At 41.1% G+C, this 16,525-nt stretch overlaps 1 long non-coding RNA gene across 2 annotated transcripts in view; it reads left to right on the forward strand.

The window, feature by feature from the left end:
- The window catches only part of LOC129643273 (uncharacterized), a 32,480-nt gene that overhangs the window by 12,084 nt on the left and 3,871 nt on the right, over positions 1-16,525 (forward strand). The window contains exons 2-3 of one of the 2 annotated variants that reach the window (XR_008710208.1): positions 5,759-5,902; positions 6,071-6,137. This is a non-coding gene — a long non-coding RNA (uncharacterized LOC129643273). Of the gene's footprint in view, positions 1-5,758; positions 5,903-6,070; positions 6,138-16,525 lie in introns of those variants that run through there. The other variant, XR_008710207.1, reaches the window with a different exon arrangement.

Below are 16,525 nucleotides of genomic sequence, written 5' to 3' on the forward strand. Positions count from 1 at the left end.
AGTACTCACATAACCATCCAGTCCCCGGTTGTTCTCAAAGTTGCTGATGAAAATACCACTGGGCCTTTAATCTGAAAAGCTTTTACAAATAAGTGGGCCTCCTCCTGTTTGTAAACACCTAGGAAAGGATCATGGGTTCTTCTTGCATCGTAGAAACGCTTATGGTCAGGAAGGTAGGCACTTGGTCTGTTTATGTGGAATATGTTACAGACAGGATAGTGTTTTCAATAACAGAGATTAATATTTTATTTTTAAAGTTTAGCTGCAGTCCTTCTTTTTTCCTAAAAATCACTTCTTATTGAAGTCCTCCTCTGTCTCAAGTATCATCTACTTCACTCAGTTCAACTTTATCCCAAAGAAGGAACAAAAGTAGTATACATTCAGTTATGTTAATTTTTTAAGTTCAATATTTTTATTCAGTTTTTACTCACTTCTGAGGATAAGGGTATGTATTAGAAAAAAGAAAAAGAGACATAACCCAGGGGATTAAACTACTGTGCAAGAAATAAGCTACAAGGATATATTGTACAGCACAGGGACTATACCAAATATTTTACAATAATTTTAAATGGAGAATAATGTATAAAAATATGGAATCACTAAAAAATGTCTGCATAAAAACAGCTATGTTGAAAAGACATGTGGAGAGTTTGTACAAAATTCTTATTTAAAACATAAATATTTCTAAATCAATATAAAAGAGAGACCATAACAATAGCCCCAAATATAACTACTTATACAGATGAACTGTGCTTATTAAAATGAAATGAATGGCATGATGGACAAAGGTCCTTGGAATGACTGCTGAATGGTTTTGTCCAGAGGGTCTGGGTATGTGTGTGGGGTTGGGGGAGGATGTGTTTGCAGCTATGGCTAATTCCCTACCCACAGGAGGAACCAAATAAATAAGTAAACAAACAAATGAACAGATATTTAATAATAATAATAATGAACTTAGACATCATCTGTGCAGAGAGACAGGTTCAAGGGGAAGGCACACTGTTCATTTCAGGGACTCCAGCAGTTAATTCCCATTTCCTCCCATCAGAGAAACAAACCTCTTAACATCGCAGGAAGAGTGTCCACTGGCCAATCACACAGGATGGAAGGGAACCCCAAAGGCGAGAAGGGCCTGTGGATGGGAAGGACACAAGGACGGGAAGAACCCAAGGACAAGAAGGACCAACGGACAAGGAGTACCACCTGAAGAGTTGACTCTGGGCTGCTGTCCATCTCCACCATCAGCAGCTCTGTGTTTCTGGTATCCAGTTTAACCTATAAAACTCTGAACCCCACTTCAACAAACTATCAGTAGAGAGAAGATATATGTACTCAGGAGAGGTTTATGGTGATTAAATTACAGCACCCCACAGGACACCGGGTCCTGGCTGGCACTCTGGAAGTGTGACTTCCAATTCCTCCTCTATACTTCTTCCCAGTCAGACTGTACATGGCAGGTGGACTTCTGTCCACTGGGACTAAGTCTGAACAACTCTTTGATTCAACCTCTTTCCCAAACCCAAGTCTAATGCATCAAAGTCACACTGGAGAGCATTCCTTTGGGGAAAAAAATCCAAACTCCATGAAGAGAAATATTATCCAAATGACCTGGGTGAGCCTAAGAAATCTGAGTATTTTACAAAGTCTCAGTTTATTCTGATGCAGGACTAGATTTGAGCACCCGGTCTATCTCATTTATACATTCACAGGGTCAAGGTTGACAAGCAATTTTGGGGACCCTGGATCATGAATTCATAAATAAGTATGTGTTAAAAGTCTGTGAGTATGCATTATTTTTCTTTTCCTAAATCCAGAGTGTGTGCACCATTTTGAGATGTTTTCCCAGTCAGGGATGCAGGAAAGTGAAACATGATGGATGGGAAGAGTCCTGCATGATACTTTCCATATCCATTTCCAAGTATTTCCAGAATACTTTCTGGAGATGAACCATGTGTCTGTCTAGTCATCAGTGATGCGTGGGTGCCCCTCAGTTCAAATCAGCCACTCAATCATGTCCGACTCTCTGCGAGCCCAAGACCAACATGCCAGGCTCCCCTGTCCATCTCCAACTCCCAGAGCTTGCTCAGAATCATGTCCATCAAGTCAATGATGCCATCCAACCATCTTATCCTCTGTCAGCCTCTTCTCCTGCCTTCAGTCTTTCCCAGCATCAGGGTCTTTTCCAGTGAGTCAGTTCTTCACATCAAGTGGCCAGAGGATTGGAGTTTCAGCTTCAGCATCAGTCCTTCCAATGAATATTGTGGACTAATTTCCTTTAGGATTGACTGGTTTACAGTCCAAGGAACTCTCAGAGTCTTCTCCAACACCACAGTTCAAAAGCATCAATTCTTCGGTGCTCAGCTTTCTTTATAGTCCCAACTCTCACATCCATACATGACTACTGGAAAAACCATAGCCTTGACTAGATGGACCTTTGTTGGCAAAGTAATGTCTCTGCTTTATAATATGCTGTCTAGGTTGGTCATAGCTTTTCTTCCAAGGAGCAAGTGTCTTTGAATTTCATGGCTGCAGTCACCATCTGCAATGATTTTGGAGCCCAAGAAAATAAGTCTGTCACTGTTGCCATTGTTTCCCCATCTATTTGCCATGAAGTGATGAGACCCGATGCCATGATCTTAGCTTTCTGAATGTTGAGCTTTAAGCCAGCTTTTTCTCTCTTCTCTTTCACGTTCACCAAGAGGCTCTTTAGTTCTTCACTTTCTGCCGTAAGGGTGGTGTGTCATCGTTGTGTCCGAGGTTATTGATGTTTCTCCCAGCAATCTTGATTCCAGCTTATTCTTCATCCAGCCCATCATTTTGCATGATGTACTTGACATATAAGTTAAATAAGAAGGGTGACAATATACAGCTCTGATGAACTCATTTCCCAATTGCGAACCAGTCTGCTGTTCCATGTCCCATTCTAACTGTTGCTTCTTGACCTGCATATAGATTTCTCAGGAGGCAGGTCAGGTGTTCTGGTATTTCCATCTCTTGAAGAATTTTCCACAGTTTGTTGTGATCTACACAATCAAAGGCTTTGGCATAATCAATAAAGCAGAAGTAGATGTTTTTCTGGAACTCTCTAGTTTTTTTGATGATCCAACGGATATTGGCAATTTATCTCTGATTCCTCTGCCTTTTCTAAACCCAGTTTGAACATCTGGAAGTTCATGGTTCATGTACTTTTGAAGCCTGGCTTGGAGAATTTTGAGCATTACTTTGCTAGCTTGTGAGATGAGTGCAATTGTACAGTAGTTTGAACATTCTTTGGCATTGCCTTGCTTTGGGATTGAAATGAAATCTGACCTTTTCCACTCTTGTGGCCATTGCTAAGTTTTCCACATTTGCTGGCATATTGTGTGCAGCATGTTAATAACATCATCTTTTAGGATTTGAAATAGCTCAACTGGAATTCCATCACCTCCACTAGCTTTGTTCGGAGTGATGCTTCCCAAGGCCAATCTGACTTCACATTCCAGGATGTCTGGTTCTAGGTGAGTGATCACACTATCATGGTTATCTCGGTCCTGAAGATCTTGTTTGTATAGTTTTTCTGTGTATTCTTGCCACCTCTTCTTAATATCTTTTGCTTCTATGCCCCTCTGGGACCTTTATGTTCAGAACCAGGGCTGGGGCTTGTGGATAACTCAGAGTCTGAACACTTTAGGAGTTAGTCTATAGAAAAGGATACATTGTTATAAGAAGTGAGATAATTTTTAAAAAACAGAAGGCAGTACATTCAGTCTGAAGGTGATTCTGTGCCATGTGGGTTGAGAGCTGGGCTCCAGATTCTAATCACTGAGATTCTGACCGAAGAGCTCAAATCCTACTCCTTTTCTATCACTTAGGAAGACTGCTTAATTTTCCCAGGGGTTTCTCTTTTTTAACCAGTTTAAAAAAAAAAAAAGTGTTTAATACGATTTCTTAAATCACAAGATTGATGCAAGAAGGAAAGGGACAATACATATAAAGCACTTAAAATAGTGTCTCTTGCTTACAAGTAAACCAGAGCTGGTGCTTTTTTTTCTTTATCTCCCTTCCCATTCCACCTCTAGGTTGATACAGAGCCCTATTTGAGTTTCCTAAGACATAAGCAAATTCCCTTTGGCTGTCTGTTTCACATATAGGAATGTAAGTTTCCATGTTACTCTTTCCATACATCTCACCGTCTCCTCCCCTCTCCCCATGTCCATAAGTTTATTCTGTATGTCTGTTTCTCCATTGCTGCCCTGTAAATAAATTCTTCATTACCATTTTTCTAGATTCCATATATGCTTTAGAATACGATATTTATCTTTCTCTTTCTGATTCACTTCAGTCTGTATAATAGGCTCCAGGTTCATCCACCTCATTAAAACTGACTCAGATGTGTTCCTTTTTATGGCTGAGTAATATTCCATTGTGTATATGTAGCACAACTTCTTTATCCATTCATCTGTCGATGGGCATCTAGGTTGCTTCCATGTTCTAGCTATTGTAAATAGTTCTGCAATGAACAATGGGATACATGTATCTATTTCAATTTTGGTTTCCTCAGGGTATATGCCTAGGAGTGGGATTGCTGGGTCATATGGTGCTTTTATTCCTAGTTTTTTAAGGAATCTCCAAACTGTCTTCCATAGTGGCTGTATCAATTTACATTCCCACCAACAGTGCAAGAGCGTTCCCTTTGCTCCACACCCTCTCCAGGATGTATTGTTTGTAGACTTTTTGATGATGGCCATTCTGACTGGTGTGAGGTGATATCTCATTGTAGTTTTGATTTGCATGTCTCTAACTAAGATCATGGCATCTGGTCCCATCACGTCATGGGAAATAGATGGGGAAACAGTGGAAACACTGTCAGACTATTTTTCTGGACTCCAAAATCACTGCAGATGGTGATTGCAGCCATGAAATTAAAAGATGCTTACTCCTTGGAAGGAAAGTTATGACCAACCTAGATAGCATATTCAAAAGCAGAGACATTACTTTGCCAACAAAGGTCCATCTAGTCAAGGCTATGGTTTTTCCAGTGGTCATGTATGGATGTGAGAGTTGGACTGTGAAGAAAGCTGAGCACTGAAGAATTGATGCTTTTGAACTGTGGTGTTGGAGAAGACTCTTGAGAGTCCCTTGGACTGCAAGGAGATGCAACCAGTCCATTCTGAAGGAGATCAGTCTTGGATGTTCTTTGGAAGGAATGATGCTAAAGCTGAAACTCCAGTACTTTGGCCACCTCATGTGAAGAGTTGACTCATTGGAAAAGAGTCTGATGCTGGGAGGGATCGGGGGCAGGAGAAAAAGGGGACGACAGAGGATCAGATGGTTGGATGGCATCACCGACTCGATGGGTGTGAGTTTGAGTGAATTCCTGGAGTTGGTGATGGACAGGGAGGCCTGACTTGCTGCGATTCATGGGGTCGCAAAGAGTTGGACACAACTGAGCGACTGAACTGAACTGAACTGAATAATGAGCAATGTTGAGGATCTTTTCATGTGTTTGTTAGCCATCTGTATGTCTTCTTTGGAGAAATGTCTATTTAAGTCTTTTGCCCACTTTTAAATTGAGTTGTTTGTTTTACTGGTATTGAGTTGTATGAGCTGCTTGCATATTTTGGAAATTAATCCTTTGTCAGTTGTTTCATTTGCTATTATTTTCTCACATTCTGAGGGTTGTCTTTTCACCTTGCTTATAGTTTCCTTTGCTGTGCAAAAGCTGTTAAGTTTAATCAGGTCCCACTAATTTACTTTTTTTAAATTTCCATTACTCTAGGAGGTGGGCCATGCTGCTGCTAAGTTGCTTCAGTCGTGTCCAACTCTGTGTGACCCCATAGACGGCAGCCCACCAGGCTCCCCCATCCCTGGGATTCTCCAGGCAAGAACACTGGAGTGGGTTGCCATTGCCTTCTCCTAGGAGGTGGGTCATAGAGGATCTTATTTTGATTCATGTCATTGAGTGTTCTGCCTATGTTTTCCTCTAAGAGTTTTACAGTTTCTGCTCTTACATTTAGCTTTTTAATCCATTTTGAGTTTATCTTTGTGTATGGTGTTAAGAAGTGTTCTAATTTCATTCTTTTACATGTAGCTGCCCAGTTTTCCCAGCACCATTTATTGAAGAGGCTGTCTTTGCCACATTGTATATTCTTGCCTCCTTTGTCAAAAATAAGGTACCCATAGGTGCATGGGTTTATTTCTTGGCTTTCTATCTTGTTCCATTGGTCTATATTTCTGTTTTTGTGCCAGTACCATACTGTCTTGATGACTGTCAGTTCAGTTCAGTCACTCAGTCGTGTCCAACTTTTAGTGACCCCATGAATCGCAGCACGCCAGGTCTCCCTGTCCATCACCAACTCCCAGAGTTCACTCAGACTCACACCCATCGAGTCAATGATGCCATCCAGCCATCTCATCCTCTGTCGTCCCCTTTTTCTCCTGCCCCCAATCCCTCCCAGCATCAGACTCTTTTCCAATGAGTCAACTCTTCGCATGAGGTGGCCAAAGTACTGGAGTTTCAGCTTTAGCATCATTCCTTCCAAAGAACATCCAAGACTGATCTCCTTCAGAATGGACTGGTTGGATCTCCTTGCAGTCCAAGGGACTCTCAAGAGTCTTCTCCAACACCACAGTTCAAAAGCATCAATTCTTCGGTGCTCAGCTTTCTTCACAGTCCAACTCTCACATCCATACATGACCACTGGAAAAACCATAGCCTTGACTAGATGGACCTTTGTTGGCAAAGTAATGTCTCTGCTTTTGAATATGCTATCTAGGTTGGTCATAACTTTCCTTCCAAGGAGTAAGCGTCTTTTAATTTCATGGCTGCAATCACCATCTGCAGTGATTTTGGAGCCCCCAAAAATAAAGTCTGATACTGTTTCCACTGTTTCCCCATCTATTTCCCATGAAGTGATGGGACTAGATGCCATGGTCTTCATTTTGTGAATGTTGAGTTTTAAGCCAACTTTTTCACTCTCCTCTTTCACCTTCATCAAGAGGCTTTTTATGACTTCATCAAGAGGCTTGATGATTGTAGCTTTGTAGTATAATCTGAAGTCAGGAAGGTTGATTCCTCCAGCTCCATTTTTCTTTCTCAAGACTGCTTTGGCTATTGGGGGAATTTTGTGTTTCCATATGAATTGTGAAATTTTGTCTTCTGGTTCTGTGAAAATTCCACTGGTAATTTGATAGGGATTGCATTGAATCTATAGATTGTATTTGGTAATATAGTCATTTTCACAATATTGATTCATTCTACCCAGGAACATGGACTATCTCTCTGCTTATGTCATCTTTGATTCATTTCATTAGTGTTGTGTAATAATTTTCTGTGTACAGTTTTCTTGTCTCCTTAGATAAGTTTATCCCTAGATATTTTATTCTTTTTGTTGCAATGGTGAATGGGATTGATTCCTTAATTTCTCTTTCTGATTTTTCATTGTTAGTATATAGAAATGCAAGTGATTTCTGTGTATTGGTTCTGTATCCTGCAAGTTTGCTAAATTCACTGATTAGCTTTAGTAATTTTCTAATACTATCTTTAGGGTTTTCTGTGTATAGTATCATGTCATCTGCAAACAGTGAGAGCTTTACTTCTTCTTTTCTGATCTGGATTCCTTTTATTTTTCGTCTCTGATTGCTATAACTAGGACTTCTAGAACTGTGCTGAATGATACTGGTGAAGGTGGACACCCTTGTCTTGTTCCTGATCTTAGGGGTAATGCTTTCAGCTTTTCACCATTCAGAATAATGTTTGCTATAGGCTTATCATATTTGGCCTTTACTATGTTGAGGTAGGTTCCTTCTTTGACCACTCTTTGAAGAGTTTTCATCATAAATGGTGCTGAATTTTGTCAAAGGCTTGACAGGCTTTGTGAAAGGCTTCTGTAACGAGGCAGAAAATCTGCATCTATTGAGATTATCATATAGTTTTCAAGTTTCAGTTTGTTAATATGGTGTGTCACATTGATTGATTTCCATATATTGAAGAATCCTTTCATCCCTGGAATAAACCCAACTTGATCATAATATATGAGCTTTTTGATGTGTTGCTGAATTCTGTTTGCTAAAATTCTGTTCAGGATTTTTGCATCTGTGTTCATCAATGATATTGGCCTGTAGTTTTCTTTTTTTTGTGTTGTCTTTGGTTTTGGTATCAGGGTGATGGTGGCCTCATAGAATGAGTTTGGAAGTGTTTCTTCCTCTGTGGTATTTTGAAAGAGTTTTAGAAGGATAGGCATTAGCTCTTCTCTAAATGTTTGATAGAATTCTGTGAAGCCATCAGGTCCTGGGTTTTTGTTTTTGGGGAGATTTTTGATCACAGCTTCAATTTCAGTGCATATAATTTGGTTGTTCATAACTTCTATTTCTTCCTGGCTCAGTCTTGGAAGATTGAACTGTTCTAAGAATCTGTCCATTTCTTCCAGGTTATCCATCTTATTGCCATATAGTTATTCTTAATAGTCTCTTATAATCCTTTGTATTTCTGCACTGTCTGTTGTAACCTCTACTTTTTCATTTCTAATTCTGTTGATTTGAGTCTTCTCTCTTTTTTTCTTGATGAGTCTGGCTAAAGGTTTGTCAGTTTTGTTTATATTTTCTCAAAGAATGAGCTTTTAGTTTTATTAATCGTTACTATTGTTTCTTTCATTTCTTTTTCATTTATTTCTACTCTGACCTTTATGATTTCTTTCCTTCCGCTAACTTTGGGGGTTTTTTGTTCTTTTTTTCCAGTTGTTTTAGGTGTAAAGTTAGGCTGTCTGTTCGATGTTTTTTCTTGTTTCTTGAGGTAGAGTTGTATTGTATCAGCCTCCCTCTTAGAACCGCGTTTGCTGCTTCCCATAGGTTTTGAGTTGTATTTTCATTGTCATTCATTTCTAGAAATTTTTTGATTTCCCTTTTGATTTCTTCAGTAGCCTGTTGGTTATTTAGAAACGTATTCTTTAATCTCCATGTGTTTGTGTTTTTTTATAGGGTTTTTTTGTGTGTAATTGATATCTAGTCTCATAGCATTGTGGTCAGAAAAGAAGCTTGATACAGTTTCAGTTTTCTTAAATTTACTGAGGTTTGATTTGTGACCCACAATGTGGTCTATCCTGGAGAATGTTCACGTGCACTTGAGAAGAAGGTGTGTTCTGCATTTGGATGGAATGTCCTGAAGGTATCAGTGAGATCCATCTCATCTAATGTATATTTAAGACTTGTGTTTCCTTATTGATTTTCTTTGATGATCTGTCCATTGGTGTGAGTGGGGTGTTAAAGTCTCCTACTATTACTGTGTTCCTGTCCATTTTTCCTTTTATGTCTGTTAGTGTTCTCTTATGTATTGAGGTGCTCCTAGTTGGATGCATAGATATTTACAATTGTTATGTCTTCCTCTTGGATTGATCCCTTGATCATTATGTAGTGTCCTTCCTTATCTCTTGTAATAGTCTTTATTTTAAAGTCTATTTTGTCTGATATGAGGATTGCTACTCCAGCTTTCCTTTGCTTCCCATTTGCATGGAATATATTTTCCTATCCTCTCACTTGCACTCTATGCGTGTCTTTAGGTCTGAAGTGGATTTCTTGTAGACAGCATATAAATGGGTCTTGTTTTTGTACTATTCAGCCAGTCTATGTCTTTTGGGTGGAGCATTTGATCCATTTACATTTAAAGTAACTATTGATATGTATGTTCCTATTGCCATTTTCTTAATTGTTTGGGGTTTGATTGTGTAGATCTTTTCCTTCTCTTGTATTTCTTGACTGTGTAAGTCCCTTTAACATTTGTTGTAAAGCTGGTTTGGTGGTACTAAATTCTGTTAACTTTTGCTTGTCTGAAAAGCTTTTGATTTCCCCATCAGTTTTGAATGAGATTCTTGCTGGGTACAGAAATCTTGGTTGTAGTTATTTCCCTTTCAGTACTTTAAATATATCCTGCCTTTCCCTTCTGACCTGCAGAGTTTCTGCTGAAAGGTTAGCTGTTAAACGTATGGGGTTTCCCTTGTATGTTACTTGTTGCTTTTCCCTTGTTGTTTTTAATATTCTTTCTTTGTGTTTAATTTTGTTAGTTTGATTAGTATGTGTCTTGGTGTGTTTCTCCTTGGGTTTATCCTGTGTGTGGGACTCTTTGTACCTCGTGGACTTGATTGACTATTTCCTTTTCCATGTTGGGAAAAATTTCAACTATAATCTCTTCAAAATTTTTCTCATACCCCTTCTTTTCTCTTCTTCTTCTGGGATCCCTATAATTCAAATGTTGGTGCATTTGATATTGTCCCTGAGGTCTCTGAGGCTAACCTCAGTTCTTTTCATTCTTTTTACTTTATTCTGCTCTTCAGAAGTTATTTCCACCATTTTATCTTCCAGCTCACTGATTCATTCTTCTGCTTCAGATATTCTGCTATTAATTCCTTCTAGAGTATTTTTAATTTCAGTAATTGTGCTTTGTCTCTATGTTTATTCTTTAATTCTTCTAGGTCTTTGTTAATTGATTTTTGCATTTTCTCCATTCTGTTTTCAAGGTTTTTGATCACCTTTACTATCATTATCAGAGAAGGCAATGGCACCCCACTCCAGTACTCTTGCCTGGAAAATCCCATGGATGGAGGAGCCTGGTGGGCTGCAGTCCATGGGGTCGCTAAGAGTCGGACATGACTAAGCGACTTCACTTTCACTTTTCACGTTCATGCATTGGAGAAGGAAATGGCAACCCACTCCAGTGTTCTTGCCTGGAGAATCCCAGCGATGGGGGAGCCTGGTGGGCCACCGAGTATGGGGTCGCACAGAGTCAGACACGACTGAAGCGACTTAGCAGCAGCAGCAGCAGCAGCAGCAGCACTATCATTATTCTGAATTCTTTTTCAGGTCGTTTGCCTATTTCCTCTTCATTTGGACTTCTCTGTTTCTAGTTTGTTCCTTCATTTGTGTAGTATTTCTCTTCCTTTTAATTATTTTTTTTCTAAACTATTGGGTTTGAGGTCTCCTTTTCCCAAGCTTCACAATTGAATCCTTTCTTCCTTTTGGTTTCTGCCCTCCTAAGGATGATCCAGTGGTTTGTGTAAGTTTCATATAGGGTGAGATTTGTCCTGAGTTTTTTGTTTGTTTTTCCTCCGATGGGCAAGGCTGAGTGAGGTGGTAATACTAATACTATCTGCTGATGACTAGGTTTGTATTTTTGTTTTGTTTGTTGTTTAGGTGCTACTGGTGGTTGGGTGATGCCAGGTCTTGTATGCAAGTGGTTTTCTTTGTGTGAGTTCTCACTGTTTGATACTCCCTAGGGTTAGTTCTCTGGTAGTCTAGGGTCTTAGAGTCAGTGCTTCAGGGCTTGATCTCTCCGGCGTTCACAGATCTTTCTTCTTGTGATTGCGCTACACGTGTGGCTAACTTGTGGTTCTTTCCATAGATCAAATGTATTTGATCTATGGATCAAATACAGTTTTCCCTTCAGTCATCTCGTGGACAAACTGAACAAAATAACAGTTCTGGAGTCTAGAAGTCCAAGGTCAGGGTGCCAGCGTGGCCCAGGTCTCACTGAGGATGTCTTCCCCTTAGGTCCTCACAAGGGCTCTCTGATGCATGCTGGGAGAAAAAAACCCTTTTTCTAAAAAAATTGCTTTTTTAAACTGAGATACATCAATAAAAGCTCTCTAGGAGCAAACAAGTTTTAAAGAATGACAGCAAGAGAATATCAAAACTGAATTTTGGACATGTGAACATCTGGACCTAAGTCTTACATATCTGATGTAACACAATCTGTGTGTCAGTTCAGTTCAGCCGCTCAGTCATGTCTGACTCTTTGTGACCCCATGAACCACAGCACGCCAGGCCTCCCTGTCCATCACCAACTCCCGGAGTCCACCCAAACCCATGTCCATTGAGTCAGTGATGCCATCCAACCATCTCATCCTCTGTTGTCCCCTTCTCCTCCTGCCCTCAATCTTTCCCAGCATCAGGGTCTTTTCCAATGGGTCAGGTCTTCGAATCAGGTGGCCAAAGTATTGGAGTTTCAGCTTCAACATCAGTCCTTCCAATGAACACCCAGGACTGATCTCCTTTAGGATGGACTGGTTGGGTCTCCTTGCAGTCCAAGGGACTCTCGAGAGTCTTCTCCAACACCACAGTCCAAAAGCATCCATTCTTCAGCGCTCAGCCTTCTTTAGAGTACAGCTGTCACATCCGTACATGACCACTGGGGAAACCATAGCCTTGACTAGACGGACCTTTCTTGGCAAAGTAATATCTCTACTTTTTAATATGCTGTCTAGGTTGGTCATAACTTTCCTTCCAAGGAGTAAGGGTCTTTTAATTTCATGGCTGCAATCACCACCTGCAGTGAAATCTGTGTGTAATCTGCAGCAAATTAATTTGTTTTTCACTACTGGCTTTGTAACCTTTAAAGTGAGGAGATAGAACCATCCTGCCTCGGTCACTGAGATGACCTAGTGAGAGGCAGCAGGTGCAAAGCCCTGGTGACATTAGCCAGCACTTGGCCCGTGTTGGTGCCCCTCAGCCAGAAGACTAGCAGAGGGTCTGGTGAGGGAGACCCTTGGGTACCTACTGTCAACTTCAGCTCCGCCTGGGAGGCTTCAGTGCGGGTCACATCCTCTTTGCTATTAGTTGCATTGAACCAGTCAACAGGGTCGCAGGCTGTCTTTTCCCTATATATTCGTAATATCCCTTCCTCAGTGAATGCATGAAAAACACATCTGGAGGATCTGTGGGGCGTAAACAGACAAATGTTAGCACACACAGAACAATTACATTAGACATTTTAATACACAGAAGGCATCAGATCAGATCAGTCGCTCAGTCATGTCCGACTCTTTGCGACATCATGAATCGCAGCACGCCAGGCCTCCCTGTCCATCGCCAACTCCCGGAGTTCACTGAGACTCACGTCCATCGAGTCAGTGATGCCATCCAGCCATCTCATCCTCTGTCGCCCCCTTCTCCTCTTGCCCCCAGTCCCTCCCAGCATCAGAGTCTTTTCCAATGAGTCAACTCTTCGCATGAGGTGGCCAAAGTACTGAAGTTTCAGCTTTAGCATCATTCCTTCCAAAGAAATCCCAGGGCTGATCTCCTTCAGAATGGACTGGTTGCATCTCCTTGCAGTCCAAGGGACTCTCAAGAGTCTTCTCCAACACCACAGTTCAAAAGCATCAATTCTTCAGTGCTCAGCTTTCTTCACAGTCCAACTCTCACATCTATACATGACCACAGGAAAAACCATAGCCTTGACTAGACGAACCTTTGTTGGCAAAGTAATGTCTCTGCTTTTGAATATGCTTTCTAGGTTGGTTATAACTTTCCTTCCAAGGAGTAAGCGTCTTTTAATTTCATGGCTGCAGTCATCATCTGCAGTGATTTTGGAGCCCAGAAAAATAAAGTCTGACACTGTTTCCACTGTTTCCCCATCTATTTCCCATGAAGTGATAGAACTGGATGCCATGATCTTCGTTTTCTGAATGTTGAGCTTTAAGCTAACTTTTTCACTCTCCACTTTTACTTTCACCAAGAGGCTTTTGAGTTCCTCTTCACTTTCTGCCATAAGGGTGGTGTCATCTGCATATCTGAGGTTATTGATATTTCTCCTGGCAATTTTGATTCCAGTTTGTGTTTCTTCCAGTCCAGCGTTTCTCATGATGTACTCTGCATATAAGTTAAATAAGCAGAGTGACAATATACAGCCTTGATGGACTCCTTTTCCTATTTGGAACCAGTCTGTTGTTCCATGTCCAGTTCTAACTGTTGCTTCCTGACCTGCATACAAATTTCTCAAGAGGCAGATCAGGTGGTCTGGTATTCCCATCTCTTTCAGAATTTTCCACAGTTTGTTGTGATCCACACAGTCAAAGGCTTTGGCATAGTCAATAAAGCAGAAATAGATGTTTTTCTGGAACTCTCTTGCTTTTCCCATGATCCAGTGTATGTTGGCAATTTGATCTCGGGTTCCTCTGCCTTTTCTAAAACCAGCTTGAACATCAGGAAGTTCATGGTTCACATATTGCTGAAGCCTGGCTTGGAGAATTTTGAGCATTACTTTACTAGCGTGTGAGATGAGTGCAATTGTGCAGTAGTTTGAGCATTCTTTGACATTGCCTTTCTTTGGGATTGGAATGAAAACTGACCTTTTCCAGTCCTGTAGCCACTGCTGAGTTTTCCAATTTGCTGGCATATTGAGTGCAGCACTTTCACAGCATCATCTTTCAGGATTTGAAATAGAGCATCTGGAATTCCATCACCTCCACTAGCTTTGTTTGTAGTGATGCTTTCTAAGGCCCATTTGACTTCACATTCCAGAATGTCTGGCTCTAGGTCAGTGATCACACCATCGTGATTATCTGGGTCGTGAAGATCTTTTTTGTACAGTTCTTCTGTGTATTCTTGCCACCTCTTCTTAATATCTTCTACTTCTGTTAGGTCAATACCATTTCTGTCCTTTATCGAGCCCATCTTTGCATGAAATGTTCCTTTGGTATCTCTGATTTTCTTGAAGAGATCCCTAGTCTTTCCCATTCTGTTGTTTTCCTCTATTTCTTTGCATTGATCTCTGAAGAAGGCTTTCTTATCTCTTCTTGCTATTCTTTGGAACTCTGCATTCAAATGGGTATATTTTTCCTTTTCTCCTTTGCTTTTTGCTTCTCTTTTTCACAGCTATTTGTAAGGCCTCCCCAGACAGCCATTTTGCTTTTTTGCATTTCTTTTGCATGGGGATGGTCTTGATCCCTGTCTCCTGTACAATGTCACGAACCTCATTCCATAGTTCATCAGGCACTCTATCTATCAGATCTAGGCCCTTAAATCTATTTCTCACTTCCACTATATAATCATAAGGGATTTGATATAGGTCATACCTGAATGGTCTAGTGGTTTTCCCTACTTTCTTCAATTTAAGTCTGAATTTGGCAATAAGGAGTTCATAGAAGTTCACAGAAGGCATAGCACTGCTCATTAAGACAGCACAACAGTGGCGATGGTGATGAAGAAGACCTGTCTCCATGTCCCTTCACAGCAGGTTTGTAAGAGTCAGGTGAGCCGGGCGGGAGCAGGCAGGCTGCTGCGACATGCAGACAGTCATCTGTCACTGGGGTGGATGCAGCGCACCTGTGTTACCAGATCCGCCAGGGCCAGCGTGGGTAGTGAACTGGGACTGCGGACACTAGGTAAGGTCTCATCAGTCAGGCTGACCTGGAAATCACTACTGCCGTGTCACTGACTATCCGAGTCCACTTGCTGTGGGAAGACTTAGGAGGCTCAGAGGAACTGACATCTGCCAGGGCCCTTCTGCCCTCAGAAAGCCTGCATTTCACAGCACCACTTTGACTGCACAGATCCGGCTTATGGAAACAAAGATGCTTTATTTCCCAAGATCTTTATTTTGTAAGTAAAGCCAATCTCTCATCTAGCTCTTCTGCTCTACTCTAATCCCCCTGATGAGAAATAGTCCAGAACTGGTAAGAAAGCTAGACTAAATGATGTCAAAAACCAAAGGCAAACTGTCTTCTTAAAATATTACAGTTCATCTGGAACAGGAATTCTTACAAAGATTATTGAGCTATTCTCTTCACTGGATACCAAAAAAATAAACTTTTTCACATTTCTGCTAATATGTTTAAAATTCTATTTTTGCAGTATTGCTGTAACATTTTACAAGGGAATTGATGTAAATATGTATCAGTGAATCCCCTAAATTTCTCTCTGCTCTGTCTCATGACATGTGTAAATTGTTTAATTGGACAACATCCGCCGTGAGTGGGACGGGTCACAAGGTACTTTTGGACTTCCCAGGTATAAAGAAAGATGCTGGTCTCCCTAAATGTGTTTTTAGCAAACGCACTTATGGCCACAGTGTGATGAGGACAAAGCACAGAGTCCCTGGTTGCACTTTTCTTTCTGGCTCCACTGGACGTTTGCCTGTTTTCCCAGACAGGCTGACCCTACAAGACGTCTCCCAACAACAGAACAATGTCAGCACTTGCTAGGGCTTTGATGGACCCAACTTCCTAATAGTAATAGTTTTAAAACTCAAGTTTGAAGCAAGGACTTGACACAGGCCTCTGACACAGCTGCTGATTGATCAGGACACTGAGCAGGCCTGTCATCAGCAGTATCACCAAGGCCCACTTTTTATCAGCAAGCCCGAGATGCCTTGTCTTTTTTTTCTAAAATAAAAAGCCTTTTAAACAGTATCCAGATCGCTTTCCCTAGTTGGAAGGGGCACACCCAGTGGAAGCTGTGAATGTGCCAAGGCCCTCTCGTTGGCGGGTCGGGTGGACCAGCCAGGCTGGGCACCAGCAGAAGCAGCAGGTTGCCAGGGCAGTTCCAACTGTGCTCAGCTGTGACCACTGGGGACATGGAGGATCCTTTTGGGTCCTTGTCCTCTGACCTGTTGCTGGTGGTTTGCAGTGTAATGTAACCACCACAGTGGAGGTGCTAGACTGTGTGCCTATACAAAGAAGCTCGTTTCATCAGTGCTTCCCTTCAGAGAGGATAGGGCACATTGAGGTAGAGTCTGCAACGCTATAGCTGATTCATACCGATGTTTGGTAGAAACCAATGC

Source organism: Bubalus kerabau, chromosome 2, assembly GCF_029407905.1.
Source record: "Bubalus kerabau isolate K-KA32 ecotype Philippines breed swamp buffalo chromosome 2, PCC_UOA_SB_1v2, whole genome shotgun sequence".
Classification (NCBI taxonomy): domain Eukaryota; kingdom Metazoa; phylum Chordata; class Mammalia; order Artiodactyla; family Bovidae; genus Bubalus; species Bubalus kerabau.